The 26,533-nt window shown below is 35.2% G+C and overlaps 1 protein-coding gene across 1 annotated transcript in view; it reads left to right on the plus strand.

Moving 5' to 3' along the window:
• Positions 1 to 26,533, plus strand: part of THSD7B (thrombospondin type 1 domain containing 7B) — an 824,502-nt gene that overhangs the window by 511,608 nt on the left and 286,361 nt on the right. The gene's annotated exons all lie outside the window — the stretch shown is intronic.

A 26,533-nucleotide genomic window follows, 5' to 3' on the forward strand; every position in this document is an offset into this window, starting at 1 on the left:
TCGTACATACAAGCTCTCCCGCTTCACCCTTTCATATATTCTTCTTCTTTTTTTTTAAATAAATAAATAAATATGTTAACAATAAAAAATAACAATCCCTCCCTCTCAGACTTAAGACCCTTTATAATCTTATAAAGGACAATGGGCGAAGGTCTCGAGCTCCTCTAGCTGCTTCAAACTGGACATGGTCATCGTCCTACTTATCCTTGGGTCCAGAAATCCCTAATAAGAGTGGGGCTGTGAAGGGGAGGGTGGCCTTCCCACATGGGGAAGGATCGTGCAGACTCCAGCACATTTTTTCATGGTCTTGTTCTCTGTGCTGAGAACATGAAGGGCTGCAATGAGATAAACAGCAGGATAGGCAACTCAGTTCTAAAGCCCTGTTTTTGGACAGGAGATCACACAACTGTGTGTGTCAGCCTTGAGCTACAGATGAACTCTTTGGGGAACTATTCACTGAAGCATTATATCCATAAAAATTCCCCATTTTTATGCCTTTAAAAATAACCATATAGTTTGTTTCATAAAATGAAACATCTGTGTGGTCACATGTATTCCTCTTCCACCAAAAATATTTATTGCTTTATATTTACATTCTACCTAAGATCATTTTTGACCTACAAACAAGTTGTAAAGTGATGCACTTATTATTTGTATGCCAGTTTCCTCTGTTGTTAACATCTTGCATGAATAAACAATTATCACCTTAACCAGGAAAGCATGATTGACATTATACTATTAATAATCTTTAGGCTTTATTCAAGTTTCACCAGTTGCCCCGTGAATTTTGATTTTTGTTTTGTTTTTAGTTCCCTGTCTAAGGGTCAGTCCAGGATCACATGTTGTGTTTAGTTGTCATGCGACCTTCACTTCCCTCTGTCTGGGATAGTTCTTCCTCCATCTTTCTCTTTCATGACCCTGACAATTGTGAAGCTCACTAGTCATTTATTTTATAGTATGTTTCTCTGATTGGGTTTTACTGAGATTTTTCTCTTCTTTAGATTGAGGTTATATATTTTTGGCAAAAATGGTAGCAAATCTGAAGTTATATGATATTGTGATGTCTTATTACAGCTTGATTCTGATTACTTTGTTAATGTGGTATCTGGCAGGTTTCTCCACTGTGAAGCAGGTATTTTTCTCTTGTAATTAATAAATGTTTCTGTAGAAAGTTATTTTGAGACTATCCAAATATCCTGTTTCCCATTATTCTTTTGCCCATTAATTTTAGAAACCATCAGTAACTCTCATCAGCAAAATTTATAAATGTAATATTTGTCAAGTGGTGATTTTTTAGTTCCATCATTCTTATTATATTTATTCACATGAATACTGTTCATAGGAAGGATGATCTCATATCCCCCATTAATTTATTTATGTAATTATTTATACCAGTATGGACCCATGGATAATTATTATATTCAATGAATTATAATCCACTACTATCATTATTATATAGCTCTAATTGTTCCAAATTTGGCCATTGGGAACTCATTAAGGTTGGCTCCATATTTTAACATTTTTTTAAAGAAAAAAAAGTGCATCCTTATGGATGCACTTCTGGTTATTAAATGCTATGTAACAAACTCAAAATTTAGTGCCTTAAAATAATATTATATTATTAGTTCTCAAGCTTCTGGGGATTGGCTGTCTGAGTTTGTGGTTTTTCACTTGAGATCCCTCACACAGTTTCAGATAAAATAGCTGCTAAGGCTGCTGAAAGCTTAGTTACTTAAAGCCCAGCCAAGAACAGGAGGAACAGGAGGGGGCCAGGCAAGGATGTATTTTTCTGTATAGTCCCTCCAAATGACTGGTGAGGCTTACTCATATTATTTCACTCTCAAAGTAGTTGGTCATTTTATATGGTAGGTAGCTTCTCCCAGAGCAAGTCTTTCAAATGACCCAAGGGAAAGCTACAAAGCTCCTGATGACCTTGCCTCAGAAGTCATAAATCATTATTTCTGCCATACTCTATTGATCAAAGCAGTTACAGGCCAATGCTTTGAGGTTGAGGAGTGGGAGGGCTGGCCTGCTCTCAATGGGGGATGGCAGTGCACAAGGAAAAGAAGAAACTAACGATGGCATCTTGGAGACAGATTGCCATGCACACCCGGTGTTAATTTAAAGTAGTTTAATTTTAATGCCATATACTTCTAACTACAGAAAACTTAATGTTCTTTATGCTTACAGTGCTTATGAGTTATAAAATAATGTGAGTTAAATGCAATAAAAACAAAACCCCATATGTTTTTTTAAATTTTATTTTAATTGTTATTGTATTTTTTCCATTACCATTTAGTCCCCTTTTACCCCTCTCTACCTCACAATTGCCCCACTGTTGTCCTTGTCTATGAGTCCCTTTTCCATGCGTTTTTAAGTAACAATATTAATTTAACGTGATAGTTGATGTTAGTTCATTGAAACCAAAATTCTGCTTACAATGTGGTGCTAAGCACTATAGAAAAGGTTTTGAATCTGACATGCCGAAACCTTATTCTTTAATTACAAAGCCCGTATACTGCAACCATGAAATTACATGCTGATGGAGGGAGATGGCAGGGAAGAAGTACAGAAGAGATAGTAAAACTCATGTCTCTGGAGGTTAATTGGTTACTAAATATTTTACTGAAGTCTGTTGGCATCAGACAGTTATTTTTTCCATGATTCTATGACTGACTTCTCATATGTAGTCACAAGGTAGCATATGTAATATACAGTCTCCACTCTCAAGGAACTTAAAATCTGTTTCTCTGTAACATAAGAAAGTGCCTGTCTGAACTTTCTCTTAAAAATTGACAAAGGAGAAACATTTCTTTTTTTCTGAATAAATATCTTCAATTACAAATTAAGGACAAAGCTCTGGTGCTTCTTTGCAAGAACTGTGTCATCAATCAGAGTCCTGTGCCATTCGAAATGCAGTCCTTCTGTTCAAATAAGCACAACTGTTTCTGTCAGATGGCAAGCATTCAGAGTACGCAGGAATCACTGGAGCAGGTGTGCTTGTAGTAGACGCAAAAATAATTAGACAAGGGCAGAGGAGCACATGCTCCTTAATGCCCTACTGAGTACTATGAGAAAAGGAAAAGGAAAAATATAAGAGAGCATCTTCCATTCCATATTTGGGAACATGGGAATAAATGAAGCAGAGAGAAGAACATAGTACTGTAAAGGTGTGGACTGGGTTAAAGTGGTTGTCCTAATTTCTAAATTGAATTTAAAAAAGGAAAGAAAGAAAGGCTCTTTACTGTAGTTTAAAGTTTTTGGTAATTTTGAAAGTCATCTATTGTTAATAAATTGGTCTCTCAATGAGATTAATAAAGGAAAGTGCTTTGAGGCAAGTGATTACGAGATGTGACTCTGCCCATATTTCTCCTGTTAGCTCTCTCCTCGCTCCCTAATTTAACACTGTAAAGAGGCAGCATTGACTTCAGCAACAGAATGGGCTTTATTTTTTACTTAATGTCGGATAGCCCTGATATTTTATCCCCATTTCTCTAGTTACTAACCACGTGATATTTGGTAATTCGCCTAATCCTCTGATATCCTTGTTTGTTTGTTTTTCTAGAATGAAGATCTAAAAATTACTTCATTGGATTATTTTGATTACAGAAACTTATTAGAGATCACATCATATAGATGATACTGTGGTTTATAGTTGATACAAGTTTAAATCACGTTTTTTGTTACAGACATTTTATCATTTTTAAAAGATGTTATTTATTTATTTTTAGAAAGAGAGGAAGGGAGGGGCAAAGAAAGGGAGATAAACATCGATGTGCTAGAGAAACATCAGTAATTTGCTTCTCGTGCTCCCCCAACCAAGGATGCGACCCAAAACCCAGGCATGTACCCTGACAGGCAATCAAACTGGCAACCTTTTGGTTCACAGCATGCCTCCCAACCAATTGAGCTATGACATATTGTCTTGAGCTGTGCTCTTACATCAATAACCTTCCTTTAATCAAATAAATACATATCTGAGATATGTTTTCCATATTGTATAATTTAAGGAAATTTAGACTTCACTGAAAACGTTCAAGTTGTAGGTAAAATATACCTTAATATCCATATGCAAGAGATGTAAATGGTTTAAAAGAAATTTAGAAGAGAATTATCTAATTAATCAAAGTGTTGGGCTGAGCTCTGTTTCTCAACCTTGGTGCTGTTGGTAATCTGGACAGGGCAACTCTTTGTTGCTCATGCCTCCCAATGTTTAGCTTCTCTGTCTCTAGATACTAAATGCAACAGTCATTGCAACAACCACAAAGCTTCTCATTTTAAAATTCTACCTAGAGGAGTACTGTTACCCCTCCCATCAGTTCCTGGCAACCACCATTATACCTTCTAGTTTGAAGAGTTTGACTACTTTAGATATCTCATGTAAGTGGAATCCTGCAGTTTTGTCTTTTACTGATGGATATTACACACAACATCATGTCCTCAAGGTTTATTTATGTTGTAGCATGGAACAGGATTTTCTTCTTTTCTTTAAATTATATCATGTGCAAATACTGCATTTTGTTTATCCATTCATTTGTTGGTGGACATTTAGGTTATTTCCACATTTAGCTATTGTAAATGATGCTGTATGGAACATAGGGGTGAAAGTGTCTCTTTGAGATCTTCTTTTTAATTATTTTAGATATATATCCACATTTGGGATTGCTGGATCATATTTAATTTTCTGACAAAACCCCATAGTGGCTGCACTATTTTACATTCCCACAAACAGTGCACAAATATTCCAGTTTCTCCATATCTTTGCTAACATTTGTTATTTTCTAGTTTCTGTTTGTTGGTTTGTTTAGGGTTTTTTTTTTTTTTTTTTTATAGTGGCCATCCTAATAGGTGTAAGATGTTATCTCTTTATGGTTTGATTTGCATTTCCTTGATCACTAGTGGCATTGAACAGTTTGGGTCATTTGTAGATCATAAGAGAAATGTCTATTCAAGTTCTTTACCCATTTTTAATCTAGTTATTTGTTCTTTTTGTTGTTGAGTTGTAGGGACTTTATTTAAAAAAATAACATTACTAGAGGCAATCTAGATCAGTTTCATAGTAGCTGCACTTAAATTAGACCATTAATCATTTTATTTGTGTTAATTCAACAATGTGGAAAAGTCTATAGGGAGGCATTTTACCCATCTTAAAGGCTCTCATGTGAAGAAAGACACTGTGAAAAACAAAATGCAAAATATCATGGATATCCAATTTAAATAGAAACTCAACAAAGATGTGATTAAAAATGACAGTGGTAGACTATCTAGATGCAGATGGTACAAGGTGGTGTCAAAAGCCATGCATGATTTAGTAACTATAAAGCAATTGTTTGCCACTGAATGCCTACTGATAATATCCATAACTTTAGGGCCTGATTTCAGACTTGTGCTTTTCTTGTGTTTTCTCTGGTTTTTGATTTCCTGGCTACTGTTAATCATATGTCCTTGATATGCAGTGTTCAATCTATTTTGTTACTTTTATCATTTTAAACAGTTACAGATTATGTCTCCATGGAGTATGCTAGAAATGTCCATATGTTGTTACAGCCTGTGCTTTGTGAAATAAACAAATGTGTAATTCAAGTTTTGTGGCGAGTCTGTGTGTCACATAAGGGCTTAGCCATAATTTTTGAATTTTCTAGCAATGCACATTAAATTAAAGTGTCTAGCTGAAACAGTAGTATTATTTCATGAGCTGTGTGGAAGAGTTTATTATCCTATTTCTAACAACTCTTTTTTCTTTACCTTTTAAGCTTTACTTGGGAGCTTGGAAAGTACTGAAGTTTAGCTTTATTTTTAATTGAGGTATAATTGATATATAACATTATATTAGTTTCAGGTGTACAACATAATGATTCAATATCTGTGTAATGATCACCACAATAAGTCTAGTTACCATTGTGACCATATAAAGTTACTATTTTTGTGATGAAAAATTTAAAAATTTACTCTCATCAAGTTTCAGTTTGCATACAGTATCATTAACTATAGTCACTATGCTGTACATTACATTTCTGTGATTTATTTATTTTAAACTGGAAGTTTATACCTCTTGACTCCATCATCCATCTCATCTATCCCTTAATCCCCCTCCCCAGTGACAACCACCAACCTGTTCTCTATGTCTATGAGATTTGTTTTGTTTGTTTATTTACTTTGTTTTTTAGATCCCATAAATAAGTGAAATCAAACAGTATTTGTCTTTCTCTTTTTGGCTTGTTTCACTTAGTAAACTCTCAAGGGCCATCCATATTGTTGCAAATGACAAGATTAAAAAAAAAATTAATGGTTTAGTAGTCTATTGTATAGATACGTCACATTTTCTTTGTCAATTCATCCATTGATGGACATTTAGGTTGATTACATATCATAGCTATTTTAAATAGTGCCACAGTGCACAAAATGATGTATATATGTTTTCAAACTGGTGTTTTCATTTTCTATGGATAAATATCCAGAATTGGAATTGCTGGATCATGTGGTAATTCTATGCATAAGAACCTTCATACTGTTTTCCATAGTGGCTGCTCCAATTTACACTTTTTCCAATAGTGCATGAGAGTTTTTTTTTTTTTTTTCTTAATATCCACCCCAACACTTACTTCTTGTTTTTTTATGATAATAACCATTCTAGCTGGTGTGAGGTGCCATCTCATTATCATTTTGATCTACATTTTCTTAATGATACATAATGTTCAGTATTTTTCATGTGCCTGTTGGCCAACTATATGTTTTCTTTTAAAAAAATGCCTATTCATATCCTCTGCCAATTTTTAAAACTGTCTGTTTTTTGTTATTAAGTTACATAAGTTCTTTACATATTTAGATATTAACCCTTATTGAATATGTGATTTGGAAATATTTTCTCCCATTAAGTGGGTTGCCTTTTCCTCTTGTTGATAGCTTCCTTTGCTTTGAAGTAAAATTACTTGTTTATGTTTGCTTTCATTGCCTTTGCTTTTGGAGTCAGATCCAAAATATAATTGCCAAGGCTGATGTCATGGAGCTTACTGCTTATGTTTTCTTCTAGGAGTTCTTTGTTTTCAGGTTTTATGTCCAGGTCTTTATCTATTTTGAGTTAATTTTTGTGTATGGTGTAAATGGTAGTCTACTTTCATTCTTTTGCATATGGCTGTCTAGTCTTTTTGAACACCGTTATTGAAAAGCCTGTACATCTCCATTGTATATCCTTGCCTCCTTTGTCATAAATTAATTGAGCATATATGTATGGATTTATCTCTGGGCTCACTAGTCTATTCTATTGATCTGTGTCTGTTTTTATGCCTGTACTATACTGTTTTGATTACTATAGTTTTGCAATATAGTTTGAAATCAAGGAAAGTGATACTTCCAGGTTTGTTTTTTTATCAAGATTGCTTTGGCTATTCAGGGTCTTTTGTGGCATTATACGAAGTTAAGAACTGTTTGTTCTATTTCTGTAAAAAATGCTATTGGAATTTTGATTGAAATCTCATGAATCTATAAATTGCTTTGAGTACCATGGACTTTTTAACAATATTAAGTCTTCCAATATATTAGCATGGAATATATTTCCATTTATTTGTGTGTTTTTTTAAATTTCATTCATAGGCCTATTGTTTTCAGTGTACAGGTTGTCTTTCACTTCCTTGGTTAAATTTATTCCTGGGTACTTTACTCTTTTCAATGCAATTGTAAATGAGATTGTTTGCTTCTTTTTTTTATGATAGTTTGTCTTCAGTGTATATGAATGCAACAGGTTTATATATAAACCATATATATATTGACTTTATACCCTGCAATGCTATTGAATTTGTTTATTAGTTCTAACAGTTTTGTTGGTGGAGTAGTAGGTTTTTCTATATGTAAAATCATGTGTCTACAAATAGTGACAGTTTTATTTCTTCCTTTCCAATTTGGATGCCTTGTATTTCACTTTACTGTATAATTGCTCAGGCTAGGACTTCCAAAACTATGTTGGATAAAAGTGTAGAGAGTGGGTATTCTTGATTTCTTCCTGGACTTAGAGAAAAAGCTTTCAACTATCAAAGTTTAACTTAATCATGGTCAAAGTTAAAGCGCTGGAATCTAAGTGCTGCATTTTTCATTGCTATTTTCTTGAAACTTTAGTAATTTGGTGAATATGGACAACATATTGCTGGCTACAGGCTATTGTTTTCTGTTTACTTGGGGTTTTATTTTTTCAATGTTTTAAAGATTTTATTTATTTATTTATATTTTTAAGATTTTATTTAATTTTTTAAAATTAATCTGTTTTTTTTTTATTTAGTTATTTTTAGACAGAGGGGAAAGGAGAAAGAGAGGGAAAGAAACATCACTGTGTGATTGCCTCTCACTTGCACCCCCAACTGGGGACCTGACGTGCAACCTAGTTACGTGCCCTGACTGGGAATCGAACCAGCGACACTTGGTTCGTAGGCTGATGCTCAGTCCACTGAGCCACACCAGCCAGGATTTATTTATTTTTAGAGAGAGGAAAAGGGAGAGTAACAGAGAAGGAGAGGAACATCAGTGTGTGGTTGCCTCTCATGTTCCCCCAACTGGGGACCTGGCGTGCAACCCAGGCATGTGCCCTGACTGGGAATTGAACTGGTGACCCTTTGGTTCATAGGCCAGTACTCAATCCACTGAGCCACACCAGTCAGGGCCTTGGTGTTTTAAAAAGTGATTATAAATCTGAAAGTTTTTAAAAAATCAATATTATAAAATAATAATGAGATAGTATGTTTCTGATCATCTACAATGGTGATTTTCTGAATGTGAATGCATGTGTGGGTGCAGGCATGCCTGTATGTGTGTATATTTCCACAGGCTAGATTAAATTTAGATAAGGAAGATGATGCATTTTGTCCTATAGCAAAACCCTTTATTTGACTGTAGGATCAAAATGGCTTCAGATGCATCCATCCAAATTTATTACTTTGGGAAATCATAAGTAGGCACCCAATGGACCCTTCTAATCAAATTAAATCATGTTCCCTATGGTGACATTATCTATGATTTTTTTAACAGCCTTTTCCCCAGATTGTTATATCTTTATGAAGCAAAATGATCATGGAAAGGAATATTATTAATTTGTAGTGCTGATTGCATTTTATTTGTGCTGATCAAAGCCAGCTGGGGCACGATACCCCAATGGGGTTTATAAGACTCATGCCTGGATTGTGCAAAGTTTATAAAAATTCTTATAAATTTTGTTAAATAATGTGCCAGGTGATAGCTATAAATTTGTAATATTTTAAAAAGTCTATCTTTAATTCATGAACCAACCTTTCAAATGCCTGAAAAAACTTATGCCAGGAGGGTAAAGCTGTCTAACCCACTTACAGTTATTGCAAACTCTGCTTACAGTTACAGTTATAAAGTAAGCTATTGATATTACCTGCTGTGTTCAACATTTTACTGAGACCACTTTTCTTTGACTCTTGAATACTTAGGTAGTTACTTGTGGTAGTTATTTCAAATTTCTATTCTCTCTCATTTTTAAAATGAGCCCATATTTTATCAAAATCTTGCATCATGATTAGCCAATGAGAACTTTAATATGTAGAGTCATAACATCAAAAGAACTACCAGAAATTAAGAGGGATAAATGTATTTTTAAGGTATCTATCTTGTCTGCTAAATCCCAGATAACTCATTAAATATGCCAGTTGTTAATCATAATTTTCTATGCTGAGTTTCTCATACTTCTACTATGGAACACACAGTTAGAGACTGGAAAGAGTGATATTGCTATCACATGTCACAGAAAGTATTACTTAAATATTAGTTGTTTCTCATTAACTTATTTTAAAAAGAAGTACTGTTTGATAACCTGCTATGTACCAAGGTATTAGGAATACTATGGAGAACAAGGTGTATGCAATGCTACCCTTACGTATCTTTTCACTTAATTGGTGATTGTGTAGTTACTAAACAAATATTTAAAAAGATATTCAATTATTATTCAATACGTGTTACAAAGGAAAAGTTCAGAATAAATGAGTGAATGTAATAAAGCAGAGGAACCCTGGAAAGTTTTCTTAAGTAAATATAATTTAAACCAGGGCTGGATAAAAAGGAGTTAGGCTATTTCCAAATCTGATCATAAGATGTTGTTCAGTGCATTGAAAGAACTGAAATTGAAATATTATGACTAAAGTATAGCTAGCAATGGGGAGAATTAGAGAGTGGGTCAAAGTAAATCTGTATTAATCAGGGGAAGGCAGAACCATAAAGAAGCATGTAAACCATATTAATGTGTTTAGACTTTATGAGGAAAGCAACAGAACCATCGCAGAGTGTTAGTTGGGGGAGTGGCATGATTAGATTTGCATTTTTTAAAAGACCAGTTGGGCAGCAGTGGAGAATGACTAGGGTGAGGAGGGGAGGAAGATGGGATTAAGAGAAATCAGGTAAAATGCTATTTTGGTAATTCAATGAAGACATGCTAATAGCTTTATTATCAAGATGCCAGTGGAGATGGAAAGAAAAGCATGTGTTGAAGAGACAGTTAAAAGTAGAATACCTAAGATTAGTTAGATATGGGAGTAAACAAGAGAGAAATATCCAGGATAGGACTCAGGCTTTAGGCTTAGGCAAAGACAGCACGGATGATGATGCCCCTTAATGAGTCAGACATGAGAGTGGAGCAGGATACAGAGAAGAGCACTAACAGAACTCTGGGCATATCAAATTTGAAAAGCCTGGAAAAAAAATGCCTAAGGGAGATATCTAGTAGACAATTAGAGCTAAATGGACAAATCTGAGTTGCAGATTCAAGCCTGATAATCATTGCTACCACCATTGGAACCTGAATCCTTGGGATTAGATCAGCAATGCTAGTCTGAGAGAGAGGGGGAATGTCAAGTGGGAAGAGAAAAGTTTAAGGTTTAGCCCTAAGGCACTCCAACATTTAAAATTCAAGTGACAGAACATGGTATGAATTTCAGTTATCACTTAATAACTTATATAAATAATTAGCAAAATATACTTAACATTGAACTTTAAAGTCATATATTTGATATATTGTTTTATCACCATCCAATGAAGTACTGTATTTTCAGCAGGACACTACAGTATTTCTGAGACTTCATCCAAGTCTTGGCCTCTAAAGCTTCAATCCATTTGTTGGCAAAATTAAAGAATTTCCAACTGTCTGTGCATAAACAGAGTAAGTTATCACTTTAGCAGACATTTCTACTATAGATGATTTCCAGATAAAGACAAAGCAGAGTTTTGATAGGACAAATCTGATAAGTGCATCTTAGTAGAGCTTAGGAAATAGATAAAATGTGAAAGGTCAACAGAATGGGATTCTTGTAATATGAGATGTAGCTGTGAGAACTAGGAGGTGGAAAAGCATGTTGTCAAATTCAAGTTTTCTTTAAGGATGGCCTTTTAATAATATTGATATTTTAATGCTCCCTAAAAACAGAAAGCATTAAACTATTGAATTATTTATTCTAGCCCCAAAACAACACTTTACCTAAAAAAGGACAAAGAAAGGGGGGGGGGCACTTTACATAATTATAAAGGAAAGATTGAATTCTGAGTACTAATCATATAGACACATTAGATTCAGCTTTCCCTTCCTTTTCTCATCTACCTACATGATGCAAATGGAAGTCACCGGGGAAATGGTTTCCATGGGATGAACCATGACTGCTTCTGAAAGTCCACATGCTTGTGTTTACTTCTTTTTAAGGAGGGTCAAGAACTTGTTTTCCTTCTCACTCAAAAACAGTTTCGTTTTGCTGGATCTTCAGGAATTGGAGCAGGCTCATGGGTTGAGTAACTTAATCTCAATTGTAGAGAATCTAATCTGTCTTGTTTTTAAAGTTACCATCTCATGATTTATGGGGTTTACCTAGAGAGATTTGCAAGATTCCTGCCATGATTGCATCCATCTTGAGTCAAATGTGCATCAGTGGTTCTTGTCATGTAAATTGCTGAGATGCATTATGTGTCCTTGATACTCCTCCTATGACTCATGGACCATATGTCAGCACTCCAATTGAACACAAGTAGAGAACAGTGTTTCCCAAACTATAGTTAAGATTAAACTCTTTGTGGAAATATTTTAAAATGTTTAGAGGGGTAAAAGCACTAAGAAAAAAAGTAGAGTCTTACATTTAAAATATATTTCTTTAACATTTAAGCAGAGGTAAACAGGTTTTTCTTTTTTTACCACTTGAACATTTTAAAGCCTCCCTAATATGAATATGTATTATGAAATTCTAACAGGCAGAATTGTTACAAATTTTTCTTAACTTTTTGGATGGTAGAATAATGTCTGCCTAATCACATAGAATTAGTGTCCCCTAAAATAGAGTAAAATTGTTGAGTTAGCCAAAGAGCTTAGGCACCTATTATTAATTGGTCTAGTTCTGGAATTCTGCTCAACTGAGATGACTAATTGACCCAGTAAGATTCTCATTGTTGGGAAGACAGAAAGGCAGTGCTAGAAAGAAATCAGGAGTAAGTGAAAATGTGGATGGTAAGAAAAATAAAAAAAATATGAGTAATGAGTAGGGTGGAATGCTAACAGGGAGAAACAGACAGCCTCATCTGAGAGTTCAGGAAGATGTTTCAAGTTACTCGAGGTGCTGTCAGATCATTCCCATTGCTGTCAGCTTCTTAGTGATGGTGAACCTTTGTTCTCTTACTCCCAAAGGCCAGGTATACAGCTTTGGACAGTGGCCCCTGCTTCCCTGTGTATCCTTCACTGATCTGACCAACAATGATCCTGCTCCTTGCAAGCTAGATTGTCTTCTAAGCAGCAGTAGACTGTATGCTATCCTGGATGATGGCATGGATTTCTCTAAAAGAATCATTCTTCTAGATATCCTAGAGCCCATTGTAAATTAGGTAGTTAATGGTCATGCTTGAATTTCTTTTAAATACTTTAGCAGTGCAATTTCACCTGGATTTATCCTGTTTATTTTTCTACATAAAGGCTTATAAATAAATACATATGAATAAAAGAATCGTATACCTACTTCTGCCAAATATAATAGAAGCTTCAACCACACAGAAACCCTCCTTAGAACTGAATCCTTGTTTTACATAATTTAGGGGATTCTATCTCTGGTTGAAAAGAGGTATGTTTTTGAAAAATGAGTAGACTGTAGTTACAGAAAAACGTGTTTTCAAATCAATCTCTGTGTCACTTTGTATTAGAGAAAGGCAATTTTACAGCCGTATGGCCTGCTTTTCCAGTTTCCCAACTGCATCTAGTGTCTGATTCTCTTCTTCTGTCTCAACTAATCCTGTTTGTAACAATGGCTGGCCCTGGAGGCAGAACTAGTATTTCTCTCCCCTCTGCTTTCAGACAACTATGTACATATTTCCACTGAAAGATTTTATTACATTGTTATTATAGTTATTTGTTTACATGTGTGTCTTTCCTATGAGATTACAAGCTTTGTAAGGGCTGTAGTAGCATCTATTTGCCTTTGCATTCCCATTGCCTCACAGATCTCAGATGTCAAATGCATGAATATAATTTATGTAGTCAGAAAAGATTTCTTTTACTCTTGGTATCTTAATTCTGGTAAATGTGTAATGCATAATACTTTACCTTTTAAAACTCTTCTTTTTAAACATGCTTTTTAAAAAAGTGGTTTATCTATTTTTAGAGACAGATGAAGGGAGGGAGAAAGAGAGAGAGAGAGAAGCATTGATTCATTGCCTCTTGTATGCCCCCAACCAGGGATCTGGTCTGCAACCAAGGCATGTGCCCTGATCAAAAATTGAACAAGGGACCTTTGGATTTGCAGGACAATGCCCAAGCCACTGACTACACCAGTCAGGGCCATTATTCCCTCTTGTAAGAGGAAAGTAAACTGATTAAATTCCTTGTAGGTAGAATGTTGGTAAGACTCAGTAACTTATAATCATATTCATAGTTTTACATTGAATGAATTTTTCTTTAATACTCACGCATTCAAACCCTCTGGGTAGTGATGTAAAATAACATATCATTACATTTAGTTTCTTTCTGTATAGATGTTCGAGAAAATAATTTTATAATTTTTCTTTTTAAATAAAATAGGGTACAACTGGCAATAGAAAATGGACACAAGTTAAAAGTTTTGCCTACAGGTTTTATCATCACTTGTGACAGTCATTTAGCAATTGCCTTTATAGCTATATGTCATATTATGAAATCTATGGCAATATTGCATTTTTGTAGTTATGAAATTTAGAATGAAAATGGTATACTTTTGTTCAAAATTAGCTCATAAACTCAATCCTATTTTGAGTAAAGTTCAAATTTCAGGTACCTCTGGGTATCTAAACAGCCATATTTTTCTGTGCCTTGATCATCTAATCGAAAGGAAATATTCTGAATGCATTTTTATTTTGCCTAAAATTAATAGCAGATTAATTTTAGCAGACATTATGAGAAACTGGAAACTTTTAAATAAAAAGAAAATCCTAAACAACCAATGGATTGAAGAAGAAATTAAAGGGGAAGTAAGAAACTTTCTTGAGAAAAACAAAGAAAAAGAAACACAATGTACCAGAACATGCAGTATGCAGCAAAAATCCATTCTAAGAGGGAACTTTATGGCAGTAAAAATCTACATTAAGAAGCAAGAAAGATTCCAAATAGATTACCTAACTCCACATCTTCAGGAACTAGATAAAGAAGAACAAATTGAGCTCACACTTAGCAGAAGAAAATAAGAAGCATTAGAGCAGACATAAATGAAACAGAAAACAGAAAAATGATTAAAAAAAAAAGATTAACCAAGAGTTGGTTCTCTGAAAAGATAAACAAATTGACAAACCCTTAGCTAGCCTAACCAAGGAAAAAGATAAAGGGCCAAAATCACCAAAATGTAAATGAAAAGGGGGATGTTATAAAGGATACCACAGAAATTCAAAGGATCATAAGAGGCTGCTATAAACAACTCTGAACCAAAAATTGGACAACCTAAAAGAAACGGAAAACTTTTTAGAAACATACCACTTACCAAGACTAAATTGGAAGGTATAGAAAATCTAAATGAATCTATTGCAATAAGGGGATTTAATCAATAATCAAAAATCTCCCAACAAAGAAAAGTTCATAACTACATGGCTCCACTGCTGAATTTTATCAAGCATTTGAAGAAGAATTAAGACCAGTTTTTCTCAAATTTTTTCCAAAATTTGAAGAGGAAAGATTCCCATACTTTTTTGTGAGGCCAGCATTATCCTGATACCAAAACCAAAAACAACACTACTAAAATAGAAAATTACAGGCCAATGTCCCTGATGAATATAGCTGTAAAACATACTCAACAAAATACTAGCAAACCAAATCCAGTGGAACATTAAAAGGATCATTCAACATGATCAAGTGGGATTTATCCCTGGGATGCAAGGGTACAAAAATCAATCACTGTGATACATAATATTAATAAAAGTAAAGAAACAAAGCATATAATCATTTCAATAGATGTAGAAAAAGCATTTGACATAGTTCAACATCCATTCATGATAAAATCTCAGCAAATTAAGCATAGAAGGAACATATCTCACCATAATAAAGACCATATATGACAAGCCCACAGATAACATTGTACTCAGGTGGTGAAAGGTTGAAAGTTTTTTCTCTAAGATCAGAAGCAAGACAATATGCCCACTGCCATGACTCCTAGACAGCATAGTACTAGAAGTCCTAGCTAGAGCAATTAGACAAGAAAAAGACATAAAAGTTATCAGAATTGGAAAGGAAGAAGTAAAACTGTCTGCAGATGACATGATTTTATATACAGAAGATTATAAATACTGAACAAAAAACCTGTTATATCTAATTGATGAATTTATTAAGTTTGCAGGATCTAAAATTAACATGTGAAAATTAGATATGTTTTTATACACTACCAACCAGTTTTCTGAAAAAATGCAATTGATTTCACTTACAATAGCATCAAAAAACAATGAAATACTTAGGAATAAATTTAAGGAAGTAAAATATCTCTACTCTGAAAACTATGAGAGACTGATAAAGAAAGTAAAGAAGACACAAATAAATGGAAAAGTATCTTGTGTTCATGGATTGAAAGAATTAATATTGTTAAAATGTCAACACTACCAAAGACCATCTGTAGACTTAATGCAATCCCAAAGGCATTTTTTTTTTTACAGAGGTAGGAAAACACTTTTAAAATTTATATGGAACCACAAAAGACCCTAAATAGCCAAAGAAATCCTGTGAAAGATGAACAAAACAGGAAGCATCACACTTCAATTTCAAGCTATATTTTAAAGCCACAGTCATAAGCAGCATGATACTGGCATTACTAGAATAAAAAGCCCAGAATAAACACAAGCATATACAGTAAACAAGTATCTTACAACAGATCTAAGAATACTCAATGGAGAAAAGACAAGTTTCAATAAAAGGTGCTGGGATAATTGGATATTGACATGTAAAAGAATGAAACTAAACACCTTTTTTACACCACTCACAAAAAAATTACTGAAAATGAATTAAAGACTTAAATGTAAGACCTAAAACAATGAAAATCCTATAATAAAACATGGGAATAAAGTTGCTTGACACGGTTTTTTGTAATTAATTTTTGAGTATGATACCTGAAGTTCAAGCAACAAAATCAAGTATAAACAGGTAGAACTACATCAAAATTAAAAGCTTCTGTGTAGAAAAAAAAAAAAAAGAAAAAATTAACAATGTGAAAAGCTAACCTATGAAATGGGAAAAAATATTTGCAAACCATAAATCTGATAAGGGGTTAATATCCAAAATATGTAAAGAATTCAATAACAGCCCTTGCCAGGTGGCTCAGTTGGTTGTAGTGTTGTCCTGTACACTAGAGATCATGGGTTTGATTCCAGGTCAGGGCATATACATAGGTTGCAGGTTCAACCCCTAGTCCAAGCACATACGGGAGGCAGCCAATTGATCTTTCTCTCTCACATCAATGTGCTCTCTCTCTCTCTCAAATCAATAAACATATCCTTGGGTAAGGATCAAAATAATAATAATTAAAAAAAAGAATACAGGGTAGAGGGAACTGAATGAAAGAAAATGAAGGGATTAGCCAAAGAACATATATGCATGATCCATGGACATGGACAGTGATATGGGGATTGTCTGAGGGAGGAGAGGGGGTCAGGATGAAGGTGGACAAAGGTGGAAAAATCAGGGACAACTGAAATAACAATAAATAAAATACAAGGAAAAAAGAATTCAGTAACATAAGTGCATGTGTGCGTGTGCACATGCAAACACACACACACACACACACACACACATACACAAATAACACAATTAAAAAGTAGGCAAAGACCCTAAATAGACATTTCTCCAAGAAAGGTGTACAAAATGCTAGCAGGTACATGAAAAGATGCTCAGCATCACTACTCATTAGAGAAATGCAAATTAAAACCACAATGAGATATCACCTTACACCTCTTAGAATGGCCATTTATGGGTCACATGTAAGTGCAGATTTTATAAGAAACTGCTCTCACACTTGTCAGAGTATTATTAAAAAGACATCAAATAAAAAGTGCTGGCAATGATATAAAGAAAAGGGAACACTTGTGCACAGTGGTGGGAATGTAAATTGGTGCAGCCAATAATGGAGGCTGTACAGAAAATTAAACATAGAACTACCATACAATCCAGCAATTTCACTTCTGGGTATTTATTTTTAAAAAAACATTAATTCAAAAAAATACCTGTACCCTCATGTTCATAGCAGCATTATTTATAATGCCAAGACATGGAAACAACCTAAATGTTCATTAATAGATGCAAGAATACAGAAGTTGTGATATATATATACTACATGCACACACACACACACACACACACACAAACAATGGGATATTATTCAGCCACAAAAATGAGAAAATCTTACCTTTTACAACAGCATGGATGGATCTTATGGCATTTTGCTAAATGAAATATGTAAGACAGAGAAAGACAAATACTGTATGATTTCAAGTACATATTTAATCTAACGAAAACTCATTTAAAATTATTAGATTTTTGGTCACCAGAGGCAGAGGCTATGGGGCAGAGGACAGATGGGAAGTGATGAAAGATACTCACTTCAGTTATATGATAAATAATTACTAAGGGTATACTGTACAACATGACTATAGCTAACACTGCTATATTCTGTAAAGTTAAGAGAGTGAATTCAGAGTTCTCATCCCAAGAATATTCTTTCTTTTCTCTTTAATATATCTCCATGAGAAGATGGATGTTAGCTGAACCTATTGTAGTAATTATCTCACAATATATGTAAATTATGCCATCATGTTGCATGCTTTAAACTTACACAGTGATGTATGTCAATTATTTCTCAGTAAAACTGGAATTAAAAAAGAATAGTAAGGGACTATGGCAGTCTAGCAAGAAAATGGCAAATAAAGAACCAAATAAAAAATTTAGTAAGCGACCACTGTATCTTTAATACCTTTATGTGCAATGATTCAAGTTATGGTTGTTTGTGAAAGGTATAATCATGAATGAATTTCACACCTCAAATATTTATGCTTTTTTAAAGAAGAGCCACAACCTTTAAAGCTTTTTAAGTGCCTCACTTTCTTATGGTGGATTTTTTTTTCTTCTGCAACCAGAGCAATAAAAATAAACCAGTACTGTCAACTCTAACATTTAAATATGGCAAGGCCAGAAGATCGGCATGGCTCATTAAAATTGTTTTGTAAAAATAATGTCATATGATTGATATTTATTGTATGAGGTAGTGCATACCTAACCATAAACATGAATATTTTACTAAGAATAAAGGACTTCTTTTGTAAATACATAGTGTCACCTATATATTCTTCTAAAAGTATCTCAAAATGGGGGGCAATATATAAGAAATGTAAAAAATATATCTTTGCACAGACACAGGGATATGAGAAAGCACCAGAAATATGGTTAAGATTAAAATATGCTAATAGACAATTCCCAACTTATGAATGCTTTTAAAATTAGAATCAGCATGAACTTTCCAGAGAGTTGCAAGTATAATCACACCATTAATTTTTCTAATTAGTTGATCTCCTATGAAGACAGCATGAGAAGTGATTGAAAACCCAGAATCTGGAGTTAGTCTGCCTGGCTTTGGGTTGTAGCTCTGCCACATAACAGCTCTTTGGGTTTTGAAAGTTAATTAACATTTATTTGTCTCTGTTTCCTTCTCTATAAAATAGAAATGATAATAGAATCCAGCTGCAGAGTGTGTGGAATAGTACATGGAATATAGGAAGCACTTTGTGAAGTTAGCTAATGCTATGAAGTTTTGACCATCGGCCTTACCTTGCTGTTTTCTGGAAAACAGACATGGTAGGTGTTGTGCACAGTCAACCAGGAGGAAATGGACATCTGTGCAGTAAGCCCACTGCAAGCGTGGCTTCTCAGGGACACAGGGAGCTATGCTGAGGCTAGCCTGCCATGGTGGCTCTGCAGTGTTAATCCTCACTGAGAATCGCTGGGCCACCAGGATTCTGAAAACAGTTGCAAAAGGATGCACTGTGGTGTGTTACCAATTTTTCAACTTCATGCTCTGGACTTTTATTTTTCACACATATGCACATCTCAGGTCTATACCTAGTCTAGAGCCTCCATGCAGGACCAATTTCATGAGCTACCAAATCAGGAGCTTTTCTTTAGGAATTGACTGTATTTTTTAATTAAATTTATTGGGGTAACTGGCTAATAAAATTATATAGGTTTCAAGTGTATAATTCTATAATACATCATCTGTATACAGTATTACAATATGTGTTCAGCAACCAAATTCAAATCGCCTTTTGTCACCATGTATTTGACCCCTTTTACCCTTCACTACGCCCTAATCAACCTTTCCCTCTGGCAACCACCATACTGTTGTCTGTATTAATTAATTTTTTGTTTGTCTTCTTTCTTCACTTTTTGCTTTCTGTTTTATATCCCATATGATTCAAATTATAGGGTTCTTGACTTTTTCTTTCTGATTTATTTTGCTTAGCATGATATTCTCAAGATCCATCCATGCTGGCGCAAATGGCAGTATATATTTCATCTTCTTATGGCTGAGTAGATCTTCATAGTATATATGTACTGCATCTTCTTTATCTGATCATCTATGGAAGGACACATTGGTTGTTTCCATGTCTTGGCCACTGTGAAAAAAGCTGCAATGAACATAAGGGAATTGACTTTAAAAATTAAGATATTTTTTCCCCTTAAAAACTCAAAAACTAAGCATCTGATTATATCTTTTTAGAGGCCTGAATAATAAGGCTACTTACTAATCCTTCAAAGAAAAGCAATTTTCAAGTCCAAGAAGTTTTCTGTGGTAGTGTTATTTTAATAGGTCCTAATACCTCAGAGCCTGGTTATCTATGTCCTTTGGTATAATTACCTCCAGCATTGATTCTGTGCTTGCCCGTGTGACTTAGTTTGGCGGAGGGGACATTGATAAAGATGACACAAGCATAGATTGGATAAGTGCTTATCCATCAGAGCTTGCCCTCTTAGATAGCTACTACCATCATTTGAGGAAGTCTTGCACTTCTTGAGGAAAGGAAGCCCATTTGTCCCATCTGTGGCAGCTCAACTCATCCTCTAACTGACTTGCGAGCTAAATGCAATCCCATGAGTGAGACCAGGAAAAACCAGAAGGAAAATTGCCCAAGTGACCCCAATTTTTTTAAATCTTTGTTTTGAGTAGCTTGTGTGCAGCAGCAGATAACTGATATAGTCCACTCTCCAAGCTAAAGGACTTTCAAGCACCTTGCTTAAGTGAAGACACAACTTGCACACTCATTTTTGTGTCACACATAGCTATACTTGGCTTGAAAATGTATGATGTGTGAATAGGGAATGTATTTTCTAATTATATTAATCAAGCCCTATTATTGACATTACATGTGTAAAAATTACTAAAGGAAAAATTCAGTCAATACCTAAGAAAAGATTTTGCTTAGTATTAAGGAAAGTCACCATTAAGGAAAACATGTAAAGAGATAAAAAAATAAAATTTATATTTACAATTAAGCATCTTCAAATGTCTTTATGCTTCAAACTGTCTGTTTCCCTATTGGGAAGCTGCAAAGTATAATGCAATGACCACGTGCTGTGAAGTTCGGTCACATCTGTTGCAGGTATAAATGTGGCATCTCAATTTACTAGTTTTTAATTTAGGGAAAGATTATAGGCTTTTCTGAGCTTTAGATTCATTCTCTAGAAACCGAAGACTATATTATCTAACTTATAGGCTTGTTGTAGTAGACAATGAATCTTAAGCTATGCAGCAAAATTTTTGGCCCTTTATGTCTTCGTAGTTGTTTAGTACATTCAGTGCTCTCTCTTTTCCCATCACTAGTTTGCCAGTGTGGGGCCATCTGGACATACTTTGAATGAAATCCCTGAAAGAGTTGTTGTTTGCAAAAGATATTTGTAGGAAACAGATAGCCTAACTTGTCTCTCTTTTGATAACTAAAGCCATGCCCAATACCTTGACCCCCACTCTCTAATCTTCCATCCCAAATGTCAAGCCATTGACCAGCAGTGTTGTAGAATGAGAGAAATAACAGTGATAAAATTGTAATAGTCCATGCAATAGTGACTGAGGGAAAGACTGCAAAGATATTTTACTCTGCTGCTCATTCTTAACCTGTTAAAACATGTCAAATGGAGAGTGAGAATTTACCCTGTATTTCCAATACAGTAGTCCCTCTCTATATCGTGGTTCACTTATCGCAGCCTCATTGTACCGCGGGATTTTTTAAAATATATTTAATTATTTATCGCAGATTTTTTGCTATGTCAGGGGATTTTTCAGTACTGTATACATATGTTGTTAAAGTTACATAGGCTTAAGAGTGTAGAATATGTTTAAGAACATAAGTAGTGTTTGTAACAGTGTGGAAACGGTTAATAAGGGAGTGAGAAAGGTTAATAACGGACTGGGAATGGTTTATAAGTGTGTGGAAAAGGTTTATAAAGCCTTAATATATATATATATATATATATATATATATATATATATATATATATAAAAATACTAAAATAAATGTAAGGTTCCTACTTCGCGGATTGTCACCTATCGCAGGGGTGTCTAGAATGTAATACCCGCAATAAGTGAGGGAATACTGTAGTCCCCTTCTAAGTGTGCATTTTAATCTTATCACTTACTCACATTTCAGGGAAAAATATTTTTCCACTTATTCTCTTGTGTCTTTATTCTGACACTTTCCTTTTTTTCATGATGACTTTTTCTTTTCGTTTTTTTTCCCCTTTTCCTTCTCTTCCTCTCCCCTCCCTTCCCTCCCTTCTTTTCCTTTCCCCTCCCTTCCTTTCCTTTCCCTTCCCTTTCCTTCCATTCCTTTCCCTTCCCTTCCCTTCCCTTCCCTTTCCTCCCCTCCCTTCCCTCCTCTTCCCTTCCCTCCCTTCCCTTCCTTTCCTTTTTCCTCCTCTCTGCTTATGTGAGCATTTATGCCCTCAGGCACTGATTCTGAGTCACTGCCTCTTCCAAATACCTGAGAATAGTAAAGCAATATTCTCCTGTAGGGTTGAAGACTCTTCAGTTAAGTTCCTGCCTGCAAAAGGAATTTTAAGATTTCCACTGAAATTTCCTCATAGAAATGTGCCCTGAAAAGACACATTTATTAATTTCCAGCCAAGGCTCTAAAGAGAACATTATTTGTCTTTCTCTCACTTTATAAAATGATCCAAAATAGAGCTGACCTTTCAATCTCATGTAATGGCATCTCTGAGCATTTGTGGTCATAATTAAGGCTGATTTAGACAGAAGATGATTTAGATGCAGACTTATTACAACGGAAAAAACATTTATTTAAGACTGGATATGAATATGTCAAATTAACTTGACAAAACATCTTCAACAATAGAAGGTCTGTTATTGATTTTTCAAAGGCAATATCACAGGAAACAGGGGATGCATTCTGGAGAATGGCTCCCAGAGAAGCAGATGACCTACCTGCAGCTCCTGTGACCTATATTCTACCTTGGTGTCACATGTGACCCTATGGAGGTTCAGGGGAATCGAGAGCAGTTAGGAGCTGCTCACAGGCCCACTAAGAGTGGAAGCCATGCTTTATGCTTTTAGTCTCTTCAGTACCAAACAGCCTTCCACACTAAATACATATTCACTGGGTGACTATTTCAGCAGGGCTTTAGTAACTTTACTTCTCCGGGTATCGCAACCTCGTTGTGAGCCTTCATAAATCATTTATATTAGTGTATTGGGTTATAAATGGTAATGCAATTTAACAACAATGGTATTATCAAACAATAGGTGAGTTCATCTGCCTGTTACCAAATACAGGCATAAGACAAAAGTTGATGTGAAAGAAAAGGGTATTTATTAAGCTGTTGCAGTTTTGGAGGATGGGAGCCTCCATGTTCCCAGGTTCCTCTTACGCAAAACAGAAAATGCAAAAAAGACTGACACCCAAAACCATGCCCAGAAATCCCGCTCCATCCTTACCAGTCCTCTGGAGCACACGGCTGCCAGGTGAACTGCTCCCTGGCTCAGGCTTCTGTGTGTCCGTGTATGGGGCTGGCACTGCCATTGCCATGCCATGGCCGCATCACAAATGGGGGGGCCCCGGGGTCACTGCCAACTGCTGGGGCCGGTCATGGAGGTGCCCCTCCACAGACTGGATCCCAGAAGAAGAGAGGGGGCGGGTGTTTGCCCTCCCTTTGTTCACATCCCGCCGTCCAAGCTTCAGCGCACTCCGGAAAGGTTCATCTCCCCACCCAATTCCGTCCTTTTCCCAGGCTAGACTTGGCAGTTCTGCAGCTACCCCTGCTGCTATGTTAACCTTTAGGTACACGTGGTTTTGTGCCCTATGGTTTTCCTTTTCAGTCAGGAACCAGAAGAGGGTGGGAGGGCTTTTCCCTCCATCAATCACCTTCACCAGCCTCACACAGACTTCATTCGAGGTCTCCCGCATCTCTGCTGGGGGCAATGAATCGGTCCTCATGTGCTGCACTAGCTCGGTTACTGCGGCCGCTGCGAATCCGCTGTGCTGCTTGTGGCATTCCCTGTGGCCTCTCCCTCACTTTGGACGCCACACCGGTATCATTCGCACTTGTGCGACATTACAGTTATCACTTCTAAAGTACTTTTTAAAGTATGTTTTTAATTATATGAACACTGACATAGCAAACTGCAGGCTAATTCAAAAGGCCAGTACTTTTTACCCTCAGAATTAGTCATCTTTGAATATCTTTCAAGCTTTGAAATTCTGTAATATTTATAACCTCTATCATTTGGGCTGTCACAACATAATACCAGGGGCTGGAGAGCTTAAACAACAGAATTTATTTTCTTACAATTTCGGAGACTCAAAATCCAAGATTAAGGTGCCAGAGGGTCAGGTTCTGGTGAAGACTTTCTTTTTGGCTGGCACATGGCCTCCTTATTGCTATGGTCTTCCCTGGGTGTGTGCAGGTGGAGAGAGAGAAGTTCTAAAAAACACGTAGACACTTTCCTTTGATGGTAGATGACTGAGAAAGAATAAAAGCTTTCATATATCTAAAGATTATGCAGAGAATATGAAAGAAAAGTAACTACCTTCCAAAATAAAAGAGAAATGGATTTAGGACATATAAAAGAAAAATATAAGTTAACTTAAATCTCCAGATTAAAAAATATATATTTAATTTTATTCTAAGATTCCTTTCAAAGTACTAAGCTATTTTTCTTTTTTTCTTATTTTTCCTATGTTTTTCTCTTTAAAATGTGTGAAATAGTAATTCAGGCATTAATCTAATTAATCCTTTTATTTTTCTCTGTCAGGAGATATTAGCTAAATTAATTCTGGGTTCTTCAGCTAAATTGCATTTAATTGTAGGATTACATTTCATTCAGTTGATTTCAACACACACTCATTTCGTCAATGATGTCATATTCAAATATCTGGGTTAGTTTCCAGACATATTTTTACTAATTTAGATAACAGAATTGAAAAGTATAGAACCAAGAACATTTCATTGTTAAAAAACAGACTCAGAGACATAGAGCTGATTTATGGTTGTCAGAGGGGAGGGAAGTTGGAGGTCTGGGTAAAAGAGGTGAAGGGATTAATAAGTACAAACTGGTAGTTACAGAATAGTCACGGAGATGTGGGGGTTAGCATGGGGCGTGTAGTCAACAGTGTGTAATGACTGTGGTGCTAGGTGGGTGCTGGAGATATGACGTGGGGACATTCTGTGATGTATGTGATTGGCCTCTGTGATGTACACATGGAATCAATCTCAAAATAATGTTGAAGGTAAATTATAATTGAAAAATAATAAGTAAATAAATAAATAACAACTGTATCTAAGTTTCCAACATATGGAAAGTAACTTAAAAGGAAACTAAACTTCTATTTTAACCCTAGGGAGAAGTTTGTATCTTTACCCTGATTCATAAATTCTCACTTCCCACCTACCCAGAAAATATGTTCATTGTGTTACTTGCATTTGAAATATTGACCACAAAGAGACCGGTATCATGTAATTTTCAGAATCCTCAGTCATATTAAGTAAGACAGAGTCTTAGAACTCCGCTTAGAATTTCTGAAACTCAGTTTTATTTTCACACAGATTGCTGAGTCACTTTGGTGTTTTTAGACTGGTTCAACTTTCTCATGTAAACAGACTACTGGGAGATTTGATTGTTGGCAGTAGTATTTAAATGTTTTAAATCCAGGTATTTTAAGAATATTTTACCATTTCATACACCAGCCATTATCCGTGTTCTTGGCTGTTTTGATTTGAACTTGCACATTATCCTTTTCTGGTTGCTTTTATTTTAAAAAATATTATTTTGTTTGTTTTGTTTTGTTTTGTTTTGAAACAACCACAGACACTATTGTACACTTACATCCCTTTCCCCTACAAGGTTACACACTCTTTGGAAGGAAGCAGGTACTTCACAGTCATTGAGTTTGTTTTGGCTGAGAATAAAATGTGATTATTTTGGCTTGGGCTTGTTAATTGTCCTAGGCAGTCTCTCAGATTGATTTCTGGAGTTATTTATTTAACCACCAGGAGCTTGGAGTTGTGGAGATGCTCTCAATACCAGAATTCCTATCTACTCCCTTGATTTGCACTGGACTGTTTGTGACTTGTGAAATCAAAGGGATAAAGAAATTAATGCTACCCTTCTATTAATGGAGAAATAGAAATGTAGAAATAAAATCTGACATTGTTTTATTTCTAAATCTGTAATTTTAGGGAGTTTAATGTCCTGAAAGGGGAGAAATAGCTATAAATAAAAGTGAACCAAGAACTTCTAAATAACCAGCTACCTTCACCTTTCCACACAGCTCAGTAACAATTACTTCTTTTTGTGGGCCATGGTGTTCCTGCTGCTCATGTCTCATCACGAGCCAATAATCACAGCATTTCATCCTCATCATTTTGACCTCTGTTTCCAACAGAGATTTTGTGTGTGTGTCTTATTCTAGTTTCTCTTTCTGGAAGTTAAAAATTAACTATGTCACCCATCTAATCTACTTCCTTTCCAACCAAGAAGTGTAGCTATCAAAAGCCAAGAACTGGGCTTCT

This window comes from Furipterus horrens, unplaced genomic scaffold (genome assembly GCF_987537825.1).
Source record: "Furipterus horrens unplaced genomic scaffold, mFurHor1.1.pri manual_scaffold_1, whole genome shotgun sequence".
NCBI lineage: Eukaryota > Metazoa > Chordata > Mammalia > Chiroptera > Furipteridae > Furipterus > Furipterus horrens.